Genomic DNA, 15325 nt, shown 5'->3' with positions numbered 1-15325 from the left:
GGGCTATGTTCCCAGGACTTGTATTCGATTTATTAGATGGTTTCCTTGAGACAAGGTATACACTCTTATATTTCTTTTATGAAAAACACTTCTATTGTAAAGGGTTTTAAATTCCGCATTATTTCTATGTGTTTATGTTCATGATTATGCTAAGGTCTTATATAAGACCCCTTTTGGGTCAAGTACGCCGTGGTACATCTAAGGGGTACCCTTGGGTTATAAAAAACTTGGTATCAGATCAAAAGGTTTAGAATGATTCTAGGATGATGTCTCATGAACCACGTCTAGTAGAGTCTTGTTCATGAGTGTGAGTGTGCCACCCTTATGAATGAGAGGCTATAATATGCTTAGGAACTTTCACTTCTTACATTGCTCTTTAGTCGTGTCCTGAATTTTTAACTCTATAAAGTCCTTATCCCAACCCTTCTCTTGGGTATATAGGATATGACCACAAGAATGGTGGTAGCAAGAAAAATGGAAGAGGAGATTGTGAATGAGGTAGTTCCTCCCCAAGATCCACTAGAGCATCAAGATCGTCAAGCTCCTAATGATGGGGGCTGTGACAAATGTGGCAATAAGGTCGGCTCTCCAAATTAATATTCAAGCCATAACAGCCCAAGTAAATAGGTCATGTGAACCCTAATAAGAGCACTATGGCTTCAAGGTTGAGGGATTTTACAAGAATGAACCCTCCTAAGTTCTTTGGTTCTAAGGTAGGTGAAGACACTTAAGATTTTGTAGAATAGATTTACAAGATAATTGATGCTATCGGGGTGACTTATAGATAGAAAGAAGATCTAGCCGCGTATAAATTGAAGGGTGTGGCCCAAGTAAGGCATACTCAATGGAAGAGCAATAAGACAAAAGGAGCAGGTTCCACAGGTTGGAAAGTGTTCAAGAAAGCATTAGTTGATAGGTTCTTTCCAAGGAAGAAAAAGGGAAGCAAAGGTGGAAGAATTTATCAACCTTCTCTAAGGAGATATCGGTGTTGAAGAATATTCTCTAAACTTAATCGAAGTGTCCAAGTATGCTCCATATTTGGTTGAGGATCCTAGGAATGAGATGAGTAGGTTTGTGACGAGGGTGTCTAGCTTGGTGAGATAAATAATTTCATTCGGCTATGCTTCATGATAATAAAACATGGATAGATCTTGTATTTATGGTGTATGCTAAGCTAATGGAGAATGAGAAACTCCAAAAAATGATATGGAAGTGAAGAGGCCTTGGACCGTGATGGAAATTGTTCTAAGGGTAATTCAAGGGGTCAAGGTCAACCAAGGTTCAAGGGAAGGTTACCCAACCAAGGCTCCTCTTGTTCTCCAAGGGTAAAAAAAAGGATAGTTTTCCTAACCCTAAGCCTCAAGGGGTAAATAGTGGTGGATCTTCTATGACAAGGCCTACTTGTGCCAAGTATGGCAAAAACATGATGGTAAGTGACTTGTTGGCATGTGTATATTCATTGTGGAAAGAATGGCCATATGGTAAGAGATAGTCACATGCTAAAAGTTCAAGGAAGAGAGGGCAAAAAAGACCTTCCTAGTGGTTCAAACTCTGGTGCTCCCAAGAAGAATAACTTTTATGCTCTTCAATCCCGAGGTGACAAAGAGAGCTCCCCAGATGTGGTGACCGATATGTTACAAGACTTTTCTATTGATGTTTATACATTGTTCAACCCCGGTTCCACTTTCTCCTTTGTTACACCTTTTGTGTCTATGAAATTTGAAATGTTCCCCAAAGTGTTTTTAGAGCCCTTTTCGGTGTCTACCCCGTTTGGTGACTCGGTAGTGGCAATAAAATGAAATATGAAAAAGAACATGAATTATGTAATATGATTACTTAAAGGGTTTTACTCAGTGAGAATGAGGGTATGATATTTCACTTATGCATTGCACAAGTAAGCTTTGAGAATGAAGGTGGTATGTGCTTTGATGAAATGATGCTTTATGAGTTAGTACATGTTTTATATGAATATGTACCATGAATATGAACCATGAATATGAGAATGAACATGACTATGAGCTATACCTGTAACTTTTTAATGAGTTTTGCTTAGTGTGAGTGGGAGTATGGTACTTCACTTGTACATTGCACAAGTAGACTTATAAAGGGGCTATGGTGTGCTTTCCTTATGATATGAAGATATAAAGGGGCTATGGTGTGCTTTCCTTATGCTATGAAGATATGTGAGTCCATGTATGCATGATATGAGTTGTTTCCATGAATGATGTTACTTATTATAAGATGGAAACATGAATGTCTACTTGTGTATGAGTGTGGACTATGGATAAGGTCAAGTTAAGTTATGCATGACTATGTAGCCTAAGGTTGTTTATGGTATTGTTTCACTGTTTAATTTCTCTAAATGTTCATAATGTCTTTTAAACTTGATAAAGGCATGATTTCAACTAAATGTTCCTTTTATACATGTTTTAAGGATTTTTATGCATGGCATTCATACTTAGTACATTATTTGTGCTAACCCATATTCTCTACATTTTTTATAAGTGCGGGTAGCAGCCTTTGAGGTATATTTCTCCTTTCAAGTAAATACTGGGTTGACTATTCGCCAAGATTGGTTAGTCCTCATGGTTCGTGTAACACCCCGTAGCCAAAATAGACCAAAAATTAGTTTTTCAGAAAAATCTGTAGGTGCTACCACGGTGGCATCGACGGACCGTAGCCTGAACCACAGTCCGTCCTGCACAACCGTCGATGGGATCAGAAACTCCCAAAAATTTCAGCCTAGAAAAATTGGTTAAGTCTTGGATGACGGACGGACTTACGGTCCGTAGGTCAAACGATGGTCCGTAGTTCGTGACCGTCGATCAAAACTCCCTTCAACCACTCTCTGACAAGAGCTATGGATGACCAGCATGGTTCGTAGGTGGACCTACGGTCTGTAGGTCTGACCGTAGGTGGAAAATTTGCAGCCAGTTAAAGGGAAATGTAGTTGGGTCAACTTACAATGATCATAACTCTTAGCACAAAATGAATTAGGTCTTCCATGACCTACCCACAGATAGATAATTGAATTATCTTTCCATAGCCACGGATCTTGCTAAAATTAGACCTACGAGTAAAGATTTATACACATTTTAGTAAAGGCCTGTCGAACAGGTCCTCACGACGGACCCAACGACGGGGCGTCGGGCGCACGACAGACCGTCAGTCCTGGCCGTCGTGAGGCCCGACAGCAACCTTCCCAGGGGTCTTTTTGACCTTTCTCACTCCGTTTAAACCCTAAGTTACGTCATTTTGACCCTAAATCATCAGATTTTAGTCAGTTTAAGCCTAGAAACATGATTAAAACATATCAAAGTCATATCATTAAATCAAAACATAGAAAATTAGAAGCAAGAGATGAGAAAAAAAAACTCAAGAACCCTAGTTCAAGAACGCCACAAGCTCCAGCAGTTCCAGCCCCGAAACTTAAGTATTTTTTCGTGGATTTCATCACCAGGTATGTGGGATTTCACTAGTGGGTTCCTTTCACCCATTAGGTCCCTAGTTTTCAGTCAGTTCTTGATTCTCTTGTCATGATTAAACCTAAGGTTTCTAGAACTTTGATATAACTTCATGAATTTATTAAATATATGTTCCAAATCAAATTATCATGTTATTTCTTAGATTATCGAATGAATTTCAGAACCCTAGCTTTGTATTTCTTTAGTTCTTGAATTACACATGCTAGGTTATATATTTCAGACACTTCAGATATGCATGCCTTAGTTATAAATGCATAATTACCAGATTAATTGTTGCATTCTCAGTTTGTATGTTCAGTTTCGAGCTATCCAGTATTTACAGAAATTAAGATATAATCAGTTAATTTACAGAATTCATTGGGAGTAGCATAATACCGAGTTGGACTAGGGTTTAGCGTACCCAATAGTCCCAGAACTACTACCCGAGTAGGTTGTAAGTCCCCTCTGTGGGCAATCAGTTTAGTGATCACGCCAGCATGTCTTTATACCTTTGGCAGGGTATATTGGGTCCTCTCGATGGGGCGTATACAATGGACTCCACATTTAGCTCATGTGGTTTTATTATCGGTTATTAGTAGCTCCCACAGTCCAGTCAGACTCTCTGCATTTACCATTTATCAGTATATTCAGTATTCAGTTTCAGCATGTTATAAATTGTTCATTGCATCCAGTTAGCTCAAAAAGCAACACATCACGTTCAGATTATTATACTTGTTTTTGTGCTTGTTCAGTTATGTTTTATTTTAGCTTTACTCTATCCTACATGCTCAGTACCTATCAAGTACTGACGCATACGTGTGCTACATCTTCTCGTGATGTAGGTTCAGGTTCTCAGCATCCAGATCACGCATAGATCGATTTCCCGATCTGCAGTTCAGCAGATTCAGTGGTGAGTCCTCATTCTCCGAGGACAACAGTCATGAGTTTTATTTCAATCTTTAGTCATTTAGTTTCAGTTTTTGCTAGATTTAGCTGGGGCTTGTCCCAGTATTTCTAGTCTAGTTTAGAGGCTATTTTCAGACATAGTTAGATTCAGCTTAGTATTGAGTTAATATTTCTTTTGTATTAAACTCATTGTTTTCAAATATCTCAGTTATAGAATATGGGTATTCCCCATCTTTTCATTTTAAGTATGATTTAGCTTCTGCAACAGTTTATTATCTTTAGTGTGCTCATGATCATGCCAGCAGGGTTAGCTTGGGCTCACTTGTGGTCCTAGGTTTCATGTCCACGTCTCGGGGGTAGCTCGGGGCGTGACAAAACTTGGTATCAGAGCACTAGGTTCAAGAGTCCTAGGATGTCTGAAAAAGCCGCACTAAGTAGAGTCCTTTTCATGGGTGTGAAGTGCACCACATCTAATGAGAGGGAGTCTATGATATGTTTTAGGAAAAACTTCACCTTCTTGTTACTCTTTTCGTGCGTAAGGTATGATCTAATTCCATTCTTACTCGACGTTGAGTGCTTAAGATCATGCCGTCTCGTAGAGCTTAGGCATGGAATGCTAATGCACGTAATGCTAACGCAGTTCCTCTAGTACCAGATAAGGAAGTTCAAATGCAAAGTTTCAGAACGCTAATTCAGCCTTTGGCTCAGAATATGACCAACCAGAACAATGCAGAGTTTGTGATTTTGTTAGGATGAATCCGCCTAAGTTTTTAGGGTCACAAGTTGGTAAGGACCCACAGAAGTTCATTGATAAGGTCAAGAGAATATTTGGTGTGATGTTAGTAACTCGTAGTGATAGGTGAGATTGACATCCTACAAACTCAAGGATATGACTCACATATGGTTCACTCAGTGGAAAGACAACAAACATGACTTTGTCTTTTGCAACTCAGTATAGAACTAAACTTTAGTATTAGTCCAGAATCTCTCTCAAAACCCTTCTCAGTCTCTACTCCAATCGGTGACCCAGTTATAGCTAGATGGATATACAGAAATTACCTTGTCACAGTATCTAAGAAAGTCACCTTAGCAGATCTAGTAGAGTTAGAAATGGTAGACTTTGATGTCATTTTAGGCATGGATTGGTTACACTCATGTTATCCCTCAGTCGATTGTAGAACTAGGATTGGTCATTTTCAGTTTCCAGATGAACCAATCTTAGAATGGAAAGGTAGTAGTTTAGCGCCTATGGGTCGATTTATTTATTACCTTAAGGCTAGAAAGATGGTTTTCTCAGAATGTGCATTGACTATAGACAGTTGAACAAGGTAACAATCAAGAATAAGTATCCCATCCCCAGGATTGATGACTTGTTTGACCAACTTGAGGGTGCTAGCCATTTCTCAAAGATAGACCTCAGATCGGGTTATCATCAGCTCAGAGTCAGAGATAGTGACATTCTGAAAACAGCCTTCAGAACTCGGTATGGTCATTATGAATTTGTAGTTATGTCGTTTGGACTAACCAATGCTCCTGCAGCTTTCATAGATTTGATGAACAGAGTGTTCAAACAGTACTTAGACTTGTTCGTTATCGTCTTCATTGATGATATCCTAATTTACTCTAGGAGTGAGGAAGAACATGCAAGTCATTTGAGAGTTGTTCTGCAGACTCTCAAAGATCGCCAGTTATTCGCTAAGTTTAGTAAATGTGAGTTTTGGTTGCAATCCGTTGCTTTCCTTAGTCACATTGTATCTAGCGAAGGGATCCGCGTAGATTCACAAAAAATAGAAGCACTGAAACAATGGCCCAGACCTACCTCTGCTATAGATATCAGATGTTTCTTAGGTCTAGCAGGTTATTACAGAAGGTTCGTGGAAGGATTTTCATCCATAGCCTCACCATTGACTAGGTTGACTCAGAAGATGGTCAAGTTCCAATGGTCAGATGATTGTGAGAAAAGCTTCGCAAAAATTGAAAACTAGATTAACTACAACTCCTGTCTTGACTCTACCAGAGGGTTCAGATGGTTATGTGATCTATTGCGATGCATCCAGAGTTGGCCTTGGTTGTGTGTTGATGCAAAGAGATAAGGTTATATCTTATGCCTCTAGAAAGCTTAAGGTGCATGAGAAGAACTATCCAACTCATGACCTCGAGCTTGCAGCAGTGGTGTTTGCACTCAAGATATGGAGACACTACTTGTATAGTGTTCATGTAGATGTGTTCACCGATCATAAGAGCCTTCAGTATGTGTTCACCCAGAAAGAGTTGAATCTTCGCCAGAGGATATGGCTTGAGTTCCTTAAGGATTATGATATGAGTGTGCATTATCATCCTGGAAAGGCTAATGTAGTGGCCGATGCTCTTAGTAGATTATCTATGGGTAGTGTAGTCCATGTTGAGGAAAAAAGAAAGGAGCTAGTGAAGGATGTTCACAGGCTTGCTCGCTTGGGAGTTCGCCTTATGAGCATATCAGACAGCGGTGTAACAGCTCAGAATGGGGCAGAATCGTCTTTGGTAGTGGAGGTTAAGGAAAAGCAAGAGAGTGATCCGATCTTGCTTGAACTAAAGGGTGCAGCCAACAGTCAGAGAGTGGAGGTTTTCTCCCAAGGGGGAGATGGTGTACTTCGCTACCAAGGTAGATTGTGTGTTCCTTATGTGGGAGAGTTGAGGCAGCATATTCTTGCAGAAGCTCATAACTCCAGGTATTCTATTCATCCAGGAGCCACTAAGATGTACAGCGATCTGCGGGAAGTCTATTGGTGGAATGGAATGAAGAGGGATATAGCAAACTTTGTGAGTAAGTGCCCCAATTGCCAGCAAGTCAAGGTAGAACATCAGAAACCAGGAGGTATGACTCAAGAGATCGATATTCCTACTTGGAAGTGGGATGTGATCAAATAGATTTCATCACAGGGTTACCTCGTACTCGCAAACAGCATGACTCAATTTGGGTGATAGTTGATAGGATGACTAAGTCTTCTCGCTTTTTGGCGGTCAAGACTACATATTCGGCAGAGGACTATGCCAAGCTTTACCTTACTGAAATTGTGAGGTTGCATGGGGTTCCTTTGTCTATCATCTCAGATAGAGGTCCTCAGTTAACCTCTCATTTCTAGAAGTCATTTCAAAAAGGTCTTGGTAATCAAGTTAAACTTAGTACAGCATTTCATCCACAGACGGATGGGCAGGCAGAGCGTACCATTCAGACCTTAGAGGATATGTTCAGAGCTTGTGTGATCGATTTCAAAGGTAGTTGGGATGATCACCTTCCTCTTATTGAGTTTGCCTACAATAATAGCTACCATTCCAGCATTCAGATGGCCCCTTATGAGGCTTTATATGGGCGTAGATGTAGATCTCCTGTTGGTTGGTTTGAAGTAGGTGAAGTAGCTTTGATAGGGCCAGATTCAGTCCTTTATGCTATGGAGAAAGTGCAACTCATTAGAGAGAGACTTAAGACAGCCCAAAGTCGTCAGAAATCTTATGCAGATGTAAGGAGACGGGAACTAGAGTTCCAAGTTGATGATTGGGTTTTTCTGAAAGTCTCATCTATGAAAGGGGTGATGAGATTTGGAAAGAAAGGGAAGCTCAGTCCTAGATATGTAGGCCCTTACAAGATCTTGAAAAGGATTGGCAAGGTGCCATATGAGTTAGAGTTGCCAGCAAAATTAGCAACAGTGCTTCCGGTCTTCCACATCTCACTCTTGAAGAAGTGCGTGGGTGACCCAACCTCTATAGTGCCATTAGAGAGTGTGGCGGTGAAAGATAGTGTTTCTTATGAGGATGTACCAGTTGAGGATTCTTGACCGTTAGGTTAGAAGGTTGAGAAACAAAGAAGTCGCTTCAGTCAAGGTTTTGTGGAGGAGTCAGTCCGTAGAGGGAGCTACTTGGGAAGCAGAAGCAGCCATGAAAGCCAAGTATCCTTACCTTTTTCCTTCCGATTCCACGCCAGCTTGAGGTAAAAGTTCCTCTTCAGTTTTACAGTCATTCATGCGTAAATTCAGTTTTAGAATCATGTTCCCTTATTTTGTACTTTCATTTTTAGCGTAATTGCATGTACTCAGAACTCAATTCAGTTTGAACTCAGTTCTCAGTGTTTAGTAGTGAGGCTTGCATATTTCTCCCTCTATTTCAGCTAGTTTAGTCTTCATTCGAGGACGAATGTTCCCAAGGGGGAGATAATGTAACACCCCGTAGCCAAAACAGATCAAAAATTAGTTTTTCAGAAAAATCTGCAGGTGCTACCAATGGTGGCATCGGCGGACCGTAGCCTGAACCACGGTCTGTCCTGCACAACCGTCGATCGAATCAGAAACTCCCAAAATTTCAACCTAGAAAAATTGGTTAAGTCTTGGACTTGGACGACGGACGGACTAACGGTCCGTAGGTCAAACGACGGTCCGTAGTCCATGACCTTCAATCAAGACTCCCTTCAACCACTCTCTAACAAGAGTTATGGATGACCATTATGGTTCGTAGGTGGACCTACGGTCCGTAGGTCTGACCGTAGGTGGAAAATTTGCAGCCAGTTAAAGGGAACTGTTGTTGGGTCAACTTAAAATGATAATAACTCTTAGCACAAAATGAATTAGGTCTACCATTACCTACCCACAGATAGATAATTGAATTATCTTTCCATAGCCACCGACCTTGCTAAAATTAGACCTCCGAGTAAAAATTTATGCTCATTTTAGTAAAGGCCTGTCGAACAGGCCCTCACGACGGACCCAACGACGGGGCGTCGTGCGCACGACGGACCGTCAGTCCTGGCCGTCGTGAGGCCCGACAACAACCTTCCCAGGGGTCTTTTTGACCTTTCCCACTCCGTTTAAACCCTAAGTTACGTCGTTTTGACCCTAAATCATCAGATTTTAGTCAGTTTAAGCCTAGAAACATGATTAAAACATATCCAAGTCAAATCATTAAATCAAAACATAGAAAATTAGAAGCAAGAGAGGAGAAAAAAAAACTCAAGAACCCTAGTTCAAGAACGCCACAAGCTCCAGTAGTTCCAGCCCTGAAACTTAAGTATTTTTCCGTGGATTTCATCACCAGGTATGTGGGATTTCACTAGTGGGTTGCTTTCACCCATTAGGTCCCTAGTTTTCAGTCAGTTCTTGATTCTCTTGTCATAATTAAACCTAAGGTTTCTATAACTTTGATATAACTTCATGAATTTATTAAATATATGTTCCAAATCAGATTATCATGTTATTTCTCAGATTATTGCATGAATTTCAGAACCCTAGCTTTGTATTTCTTTAGTTCTTGAATTACACATGCTAGGTCATATATTTCAGACACTTCAGATATACATGCCTCAGTTATAAATGCATAATTACCAGATTAATTGTTGCATTCTCAGTTTGTATGTTCAGTTTTGAGCTATCCAGTATTCACAGAAATTCAGATATAATCAGTTAATTTACAGAATTCATTGGGAGTAGCATAATACCGAGTTGGACTAGGGTTTAGCGTACCCAATAGTCCCAGATCTACTAGACGAGTAGGTTGTAAGTCCCCTCTATGGGCAATCAGAGTAGTGATCACGCCAGCATGCCTTTATGCCTTTGGCAGGGTATATTGGGTCCTCTCGATGGGGCGTATACATCGGACTCCACATTTAGCTCATGTGGTTTTATTATCGGTTATTAGTAGCTCCCACAGTCCAGTCAGACTCTCTGCATTTACCATTTATCAGTATATTCAGTATTCAGTTTCAGCATGTTATAAATTGGTCATTGCATCCAGTTAGCTCAGAAATCAACACATCACGTTGAGATTATTATACTTTTTTTTGTGCTTGTTCAGTTATGTTTTATTTCAGCTTTACTCTATCCTACATGCTCAGTACCTTTCAAGTACTGACGCATACGTGTGCTACATCTTCTCGTGATGTAGGTTCAGGTTCTCAGCATCTAGATCACGCATAGATCGATTTCCTGATCTCCGGTTCAGCATATTCAGTGGTGAGTCCTCTTTCTCCGAGGACAACAGTCATGAGTTTCACTTCAGTATTTAGTCATTTAGTTTCAGTTTTTGCTAGATTTAGCTGGGGCTTGTCCTAGTATTTCTAGTCTAGTTTAGGGGCTATTTTCAGACATAGTTAGATTCAGCTTAGTATTGAGTTAATATTTCTTTTGTATTAAACTCATTGTTTTCAAATATCTCAGTTATAGAATATGGGTATTCCCCATCTTTTCATTTTAAGTATGATTTAGCTTCCGCAACAGTTTATTATCTTTAGTATGCTCATGATCATGCCAGCAGGGTTAGCTTGGGATCACTTGTGGTCCTAGGTTTCGTGTCCGCGTCTCGGGGGTAGCTCGGGGCGTGACAGTTCGAGGACAAGACTTTATTCATTTCTACTTAATTTGTACTTTCCATTTTCAAGACAATGATGTAAAGGGCTATGTCCCTAAGACTTTTATTCGATTGTATTAGATGGTTTCCTTGAGACAAGCTCTAGACTCTTATATTCCTTTTATGAAAAGACTTCTATGGTAAAAAGTTTTAAATTTCGTATCATTTCAGTGTATTTATGTTCGTGATTATGCTAAGGGATTTTATGAGACCCCTACAGGGTCAAGTATGCTATATTACATCTAGGGGTACCCTTGGTTCGTGACACATTAAGTCTTTACTGAAAACTAGCACAAAGGCTCTTCGGAAAATTAAAGTTCCCTTCTTCTTTAAATGTGAAAATGTTTCTCTTTAGGGGTACATAGTCCCGATATACTCTTTGGAAGAAATGAACTTCAAACTTTACTCTTTATTCAACTTAAAACTCAATTCTAAAAACAAAGTTAAAATATTTGTAAAAAGCTTTTGGAGAACTCTATGAACTCCTCTTGACTTGACTCTTAACTTTCCTTGAATTTGAATTTATAGATTCAAGGATTATTATTTGTGAAACGAAAGATCTCATGATGGTTAGGACTGTTTTTAGATAGTTAAACATGATAAAAAATCAACAAATCATTGTATGGAAGTAAGTCTGCAACGCAAAGATGCATTTAAATATTTGGTCACGAATAAATTTTGAGGAAGAACGGTCTCTGACCACTCCATGACGCGAAGAACATTTTTCAAATCCTGAGGAACATGTCAGCAACGCGGACTTGGTACTCAGATTTGTCCGACTTATTCCTTCTTTTTTTTCTAACCCCAAATCGCCGAAATTCAATTCTTTTTCTCAATTCCTCTTTAGATTAAGATACCTAGCACATTTACACAAGAATCTAACTAAAGAAAACTCTAACAAACGACCTTAAACTCTCAAGAACTTGAAGAATGCAACTCAAGAACATCAAAGTCTCAATCTTTTAAGATGAAAATCATACTCAAATAAACATGTTTGGCGCATGGGTGGAAAAACCCAACGCTATGTGAACTCACATACCTCGTAGGGATCATGCCTTGACGAAATCCACAAGTGATTCTTGAAGAATTTTTTGATTCTTTCTCCTTCTCCTCTTTTCTCTTCCTCTTTTCTCTTCTCTAAAACCCAAAATCAATATCGTAATTGCATAAATAGAATCCTATAATTTTGGACCCCAATTAATTATCAAAAATGAAATTGTGTTTTGGGTTCTGGAAAAGACCATAATGTCCTTCTAAAATCTGGACTAGAGTTTTATTATTTGAAAAACCTAACTTCAAATGTACATATCTCACTCTTACATATTCGGAATCGCACAAATTCGGTGGCGTTGGAAAAATTATTCCAAGATCTTTCCTAGGATATCTGGAAGGACTCCTAACTCATCATGAGTTCAGAGATTGACCAAAAACTCAACTTAACATATTTAATAAAATTTCCTGATTTTTATATTCTTTCCAAAAATGACTATTTTCAATTTTTAACTTTTTTCTAGTTCTTTCAATTAGCGAGATGTTACATTATTTGTGATTATTTTTGTATTTTTATCTTGTATATATCAATTTCACTCGCCCTAAAACAAAAAAAGAAATATTTAATATGCATTAAATTCTAAGCGATTGTGGATGGGCGGTGTGGGTGGGTGCCCCGTGCCTACTTAGAGATCCTTTATAAAATAAACAAATCATGTTCAATGTGCTTCATCTAAGACATTTTCTACCAACTCAAACATATTTTACTTAACTATTTTATTTATTTTTATATGTTAGAAGTCTTCATAACTCAGTCTCTTCCCTCTTCTCTCACACAAAACATCACAGAGAGACAAAGAGAGAGCTGAATCTAAATCCGCTGATGTGGCACCCTCCAATGGCCAGCATTTATAATTATCTATTTTTAACTTTTTCTAAATAATTTCTGATTTTTTTACCTCAAAACAAATACATAAATGAGTAAAAATATCACACCAAATAAGGAATGGAAAAATGGCACTGTATGACAGCCTATAGATTTTACTGGCAACAAACAGCCCACTTTAAATTTTTTAGCAAAAAAATGATTTTTTATTATTTATTTGGCATTAAATAGCCACATTTTTTTTATTTGAAAATAATTTTTTTATTTATTTTCTCACTCTATTTCTTAATAGTTATCATGTCTGCTTTTATTGTTCCTATTTCCTCTCTCCTTATAATTTGTCAACAATTTTTTTATGCGTATTGTTCCTTATATTTTTCAATCTGTCTATCTTCCTTTTTTTTTTCTCCCTCTTTCAAGTTAAGGATTTCTATCTTTTTCTCTAAAATATTTTCATTAAAGATCAATCACAACATTAACTCTTCACGGTAAGTATCACTCAAATCATATGAATTTTATTTATATTGATTGTCTGGGTTATTTTTAAAAAAAAATGAAATTTTTTACATTCTTTATCTTGTAGTTGGATGCAAGATTTTTTTCTTTTTACAAATTGTCGTATTTGTATTTTTTGCAACGTTTTCCTACCCCAAAAACTTCAATATATCGTGATTTCCTGGATTGAGATTTTCTCAATTTCTAATAAATAATTAATTAATATATCTCTGACAAGTTTTTAAAATATTGAATTTTATTGATTGGATTTGATAAAGAATATTTATTTTTTCTCCAACAAATGTATCTAAGTTTGTTAATGAATTCAAACGAACACATAATATTTTAAAATTATCTAAATTTATTAATGAATTTCATTAATTGCATTCCAAAGTAGTAACGCAAGCAACTGTATACATATGTAAAATTATAAAGATACTAATTCAAACAAACTTATACCAATTTATAAAGGAATAGGGACGAATGTATCCAATACAAATGTATATCTATTTTAATTTGAAAGATATTATTGCAAATAAATGTATACCAATTTATTATGAATATGAACAAATGTATACCAATTTATTATGAATAAGAACAAATGTATACCAATTTATTATGAATACAAATGTATACAATGCAAATTTAAAATTAGAAACATATAAATGAAAACAAATATACCAATTTATAAATGAATATGAGCGAATGTATCCAATATAAATGTATACCTATGTAAAATTTGAAAGATATTACTGCAAGAAAATATAAATGTACACCAATTTATTATGAATACGAACGAATGTATCCAATACAAATGTATGTCAATCATTATATAAATATTGATTAATAGATACTAATGAAAACAAATGTATACAAATTTGTTAACTAAATATGAATTGAGTTCAAAGGCAAAATAATAGATAGGTAATGAACTCATAGGAACCTTTGAAATAAGAATAATCATGATCAAAATATTATTTGTTAATTTTCAGAAAAAGATATAATTCTAAACTATATTTTGCTAGTTTTAAGTGAAAATGGTTTGAGATAGAATAGAGATGGTATTAATTATTTTTTTTATTTTTAAAAATATAAGATAATTGGGAAGAAGAGAGTTTTAAATAATCTTTTGCTAGTTTTAAGGAGAAATGGTTGGAAGTTAGAAGAGAGATGAAATTAATTTTCTTTTATTATTTCAAAAAATACATAAAAATTTGAATGATGAGATAATTCTAAATAATGTAGATAATTCTAAAAAATGTTTTGCTAGTTTTAAGGAGTAATCGTTGGAAGTTAAAAGAGAGATGATATTACAAATCTTTTATTATTTAAAAATAAATAAAAAATGTTGAAAATCACTTTTAGGCTAATATTTGTCAATTTTTTATCTGTTTATTAATTGTTAATTAATATTAGGTTATATGTTGTCAAATATATGTGACACTTGTCTAATTGTGTCAATTCCTCAATAAGAATATTACAGCCCAAAACGTGCAGCCCAAACCATTTAAAACTCAACCCACTAACATAACATTAATAACCCAATTAAAAAGGTTAGGTTATGGGCCTTAAAAGAATCTCTCTCTCTCTCTCTTTCTCTATATATATATATATAAAAGGATAAATTAGCAATTAAGTCACAATTACTAACATAATTAGTCAAAATAACAATAATTTAAAATATTTATTTAAAATGGCAGAGTGACAATATTTTTATAAAATAATATGTATTCATATTTTAGTATTTTAAATTAATTTTATTTACGGAAAGAGTCATTTATTGGACCAGAATGCACACTCATAACCGTTTTAAACTGAAAAAAAATGAATTAATACTCCCTCCGTTTAAAAAAGAATGTTCTTATTTCCTTTTTAATTTGTTTAAAAAAGAATGACCCTTTTTCCTTTTTGGCAAAACTTTAACTTTAACTTTCCACGTGGCATGTTTAAGACCACAAAATTAAAAGGCATTTTGGTACATTTGACATAACTTTAATTTAGCTGACATATTCTCAAACAAATACGTGCAACAAAAGTAATGTATATTAGCTGACACATTTTCAAACTTTGGCTATTGGCCACAATACATTAGGACGCTCGAGTAGACATTTTCTTTTGATTAATAAATTCAACATAATTGTAAGGCATCATATATTGAACGATACAATTTTCTTTTCGCCCTTGTTTTTCTTCTTGTGATCGTTCGAGGACGAAC

This window comes from Solanum pennellii, chromosome 3, assembly GCF_001406875.1.
Source record: "Solanum pennellii chromosome 3, SPENNV200".
Classification (NCBI taxonomy): Eukaryota; Viridiplantae; Streptophyta; class Magnoliopsida; order Solanales; family Solanaceae; genus Solanum; species Solanum pennellii.
This window is presented reverse-complemented; position numbering follows the sequence as displayed.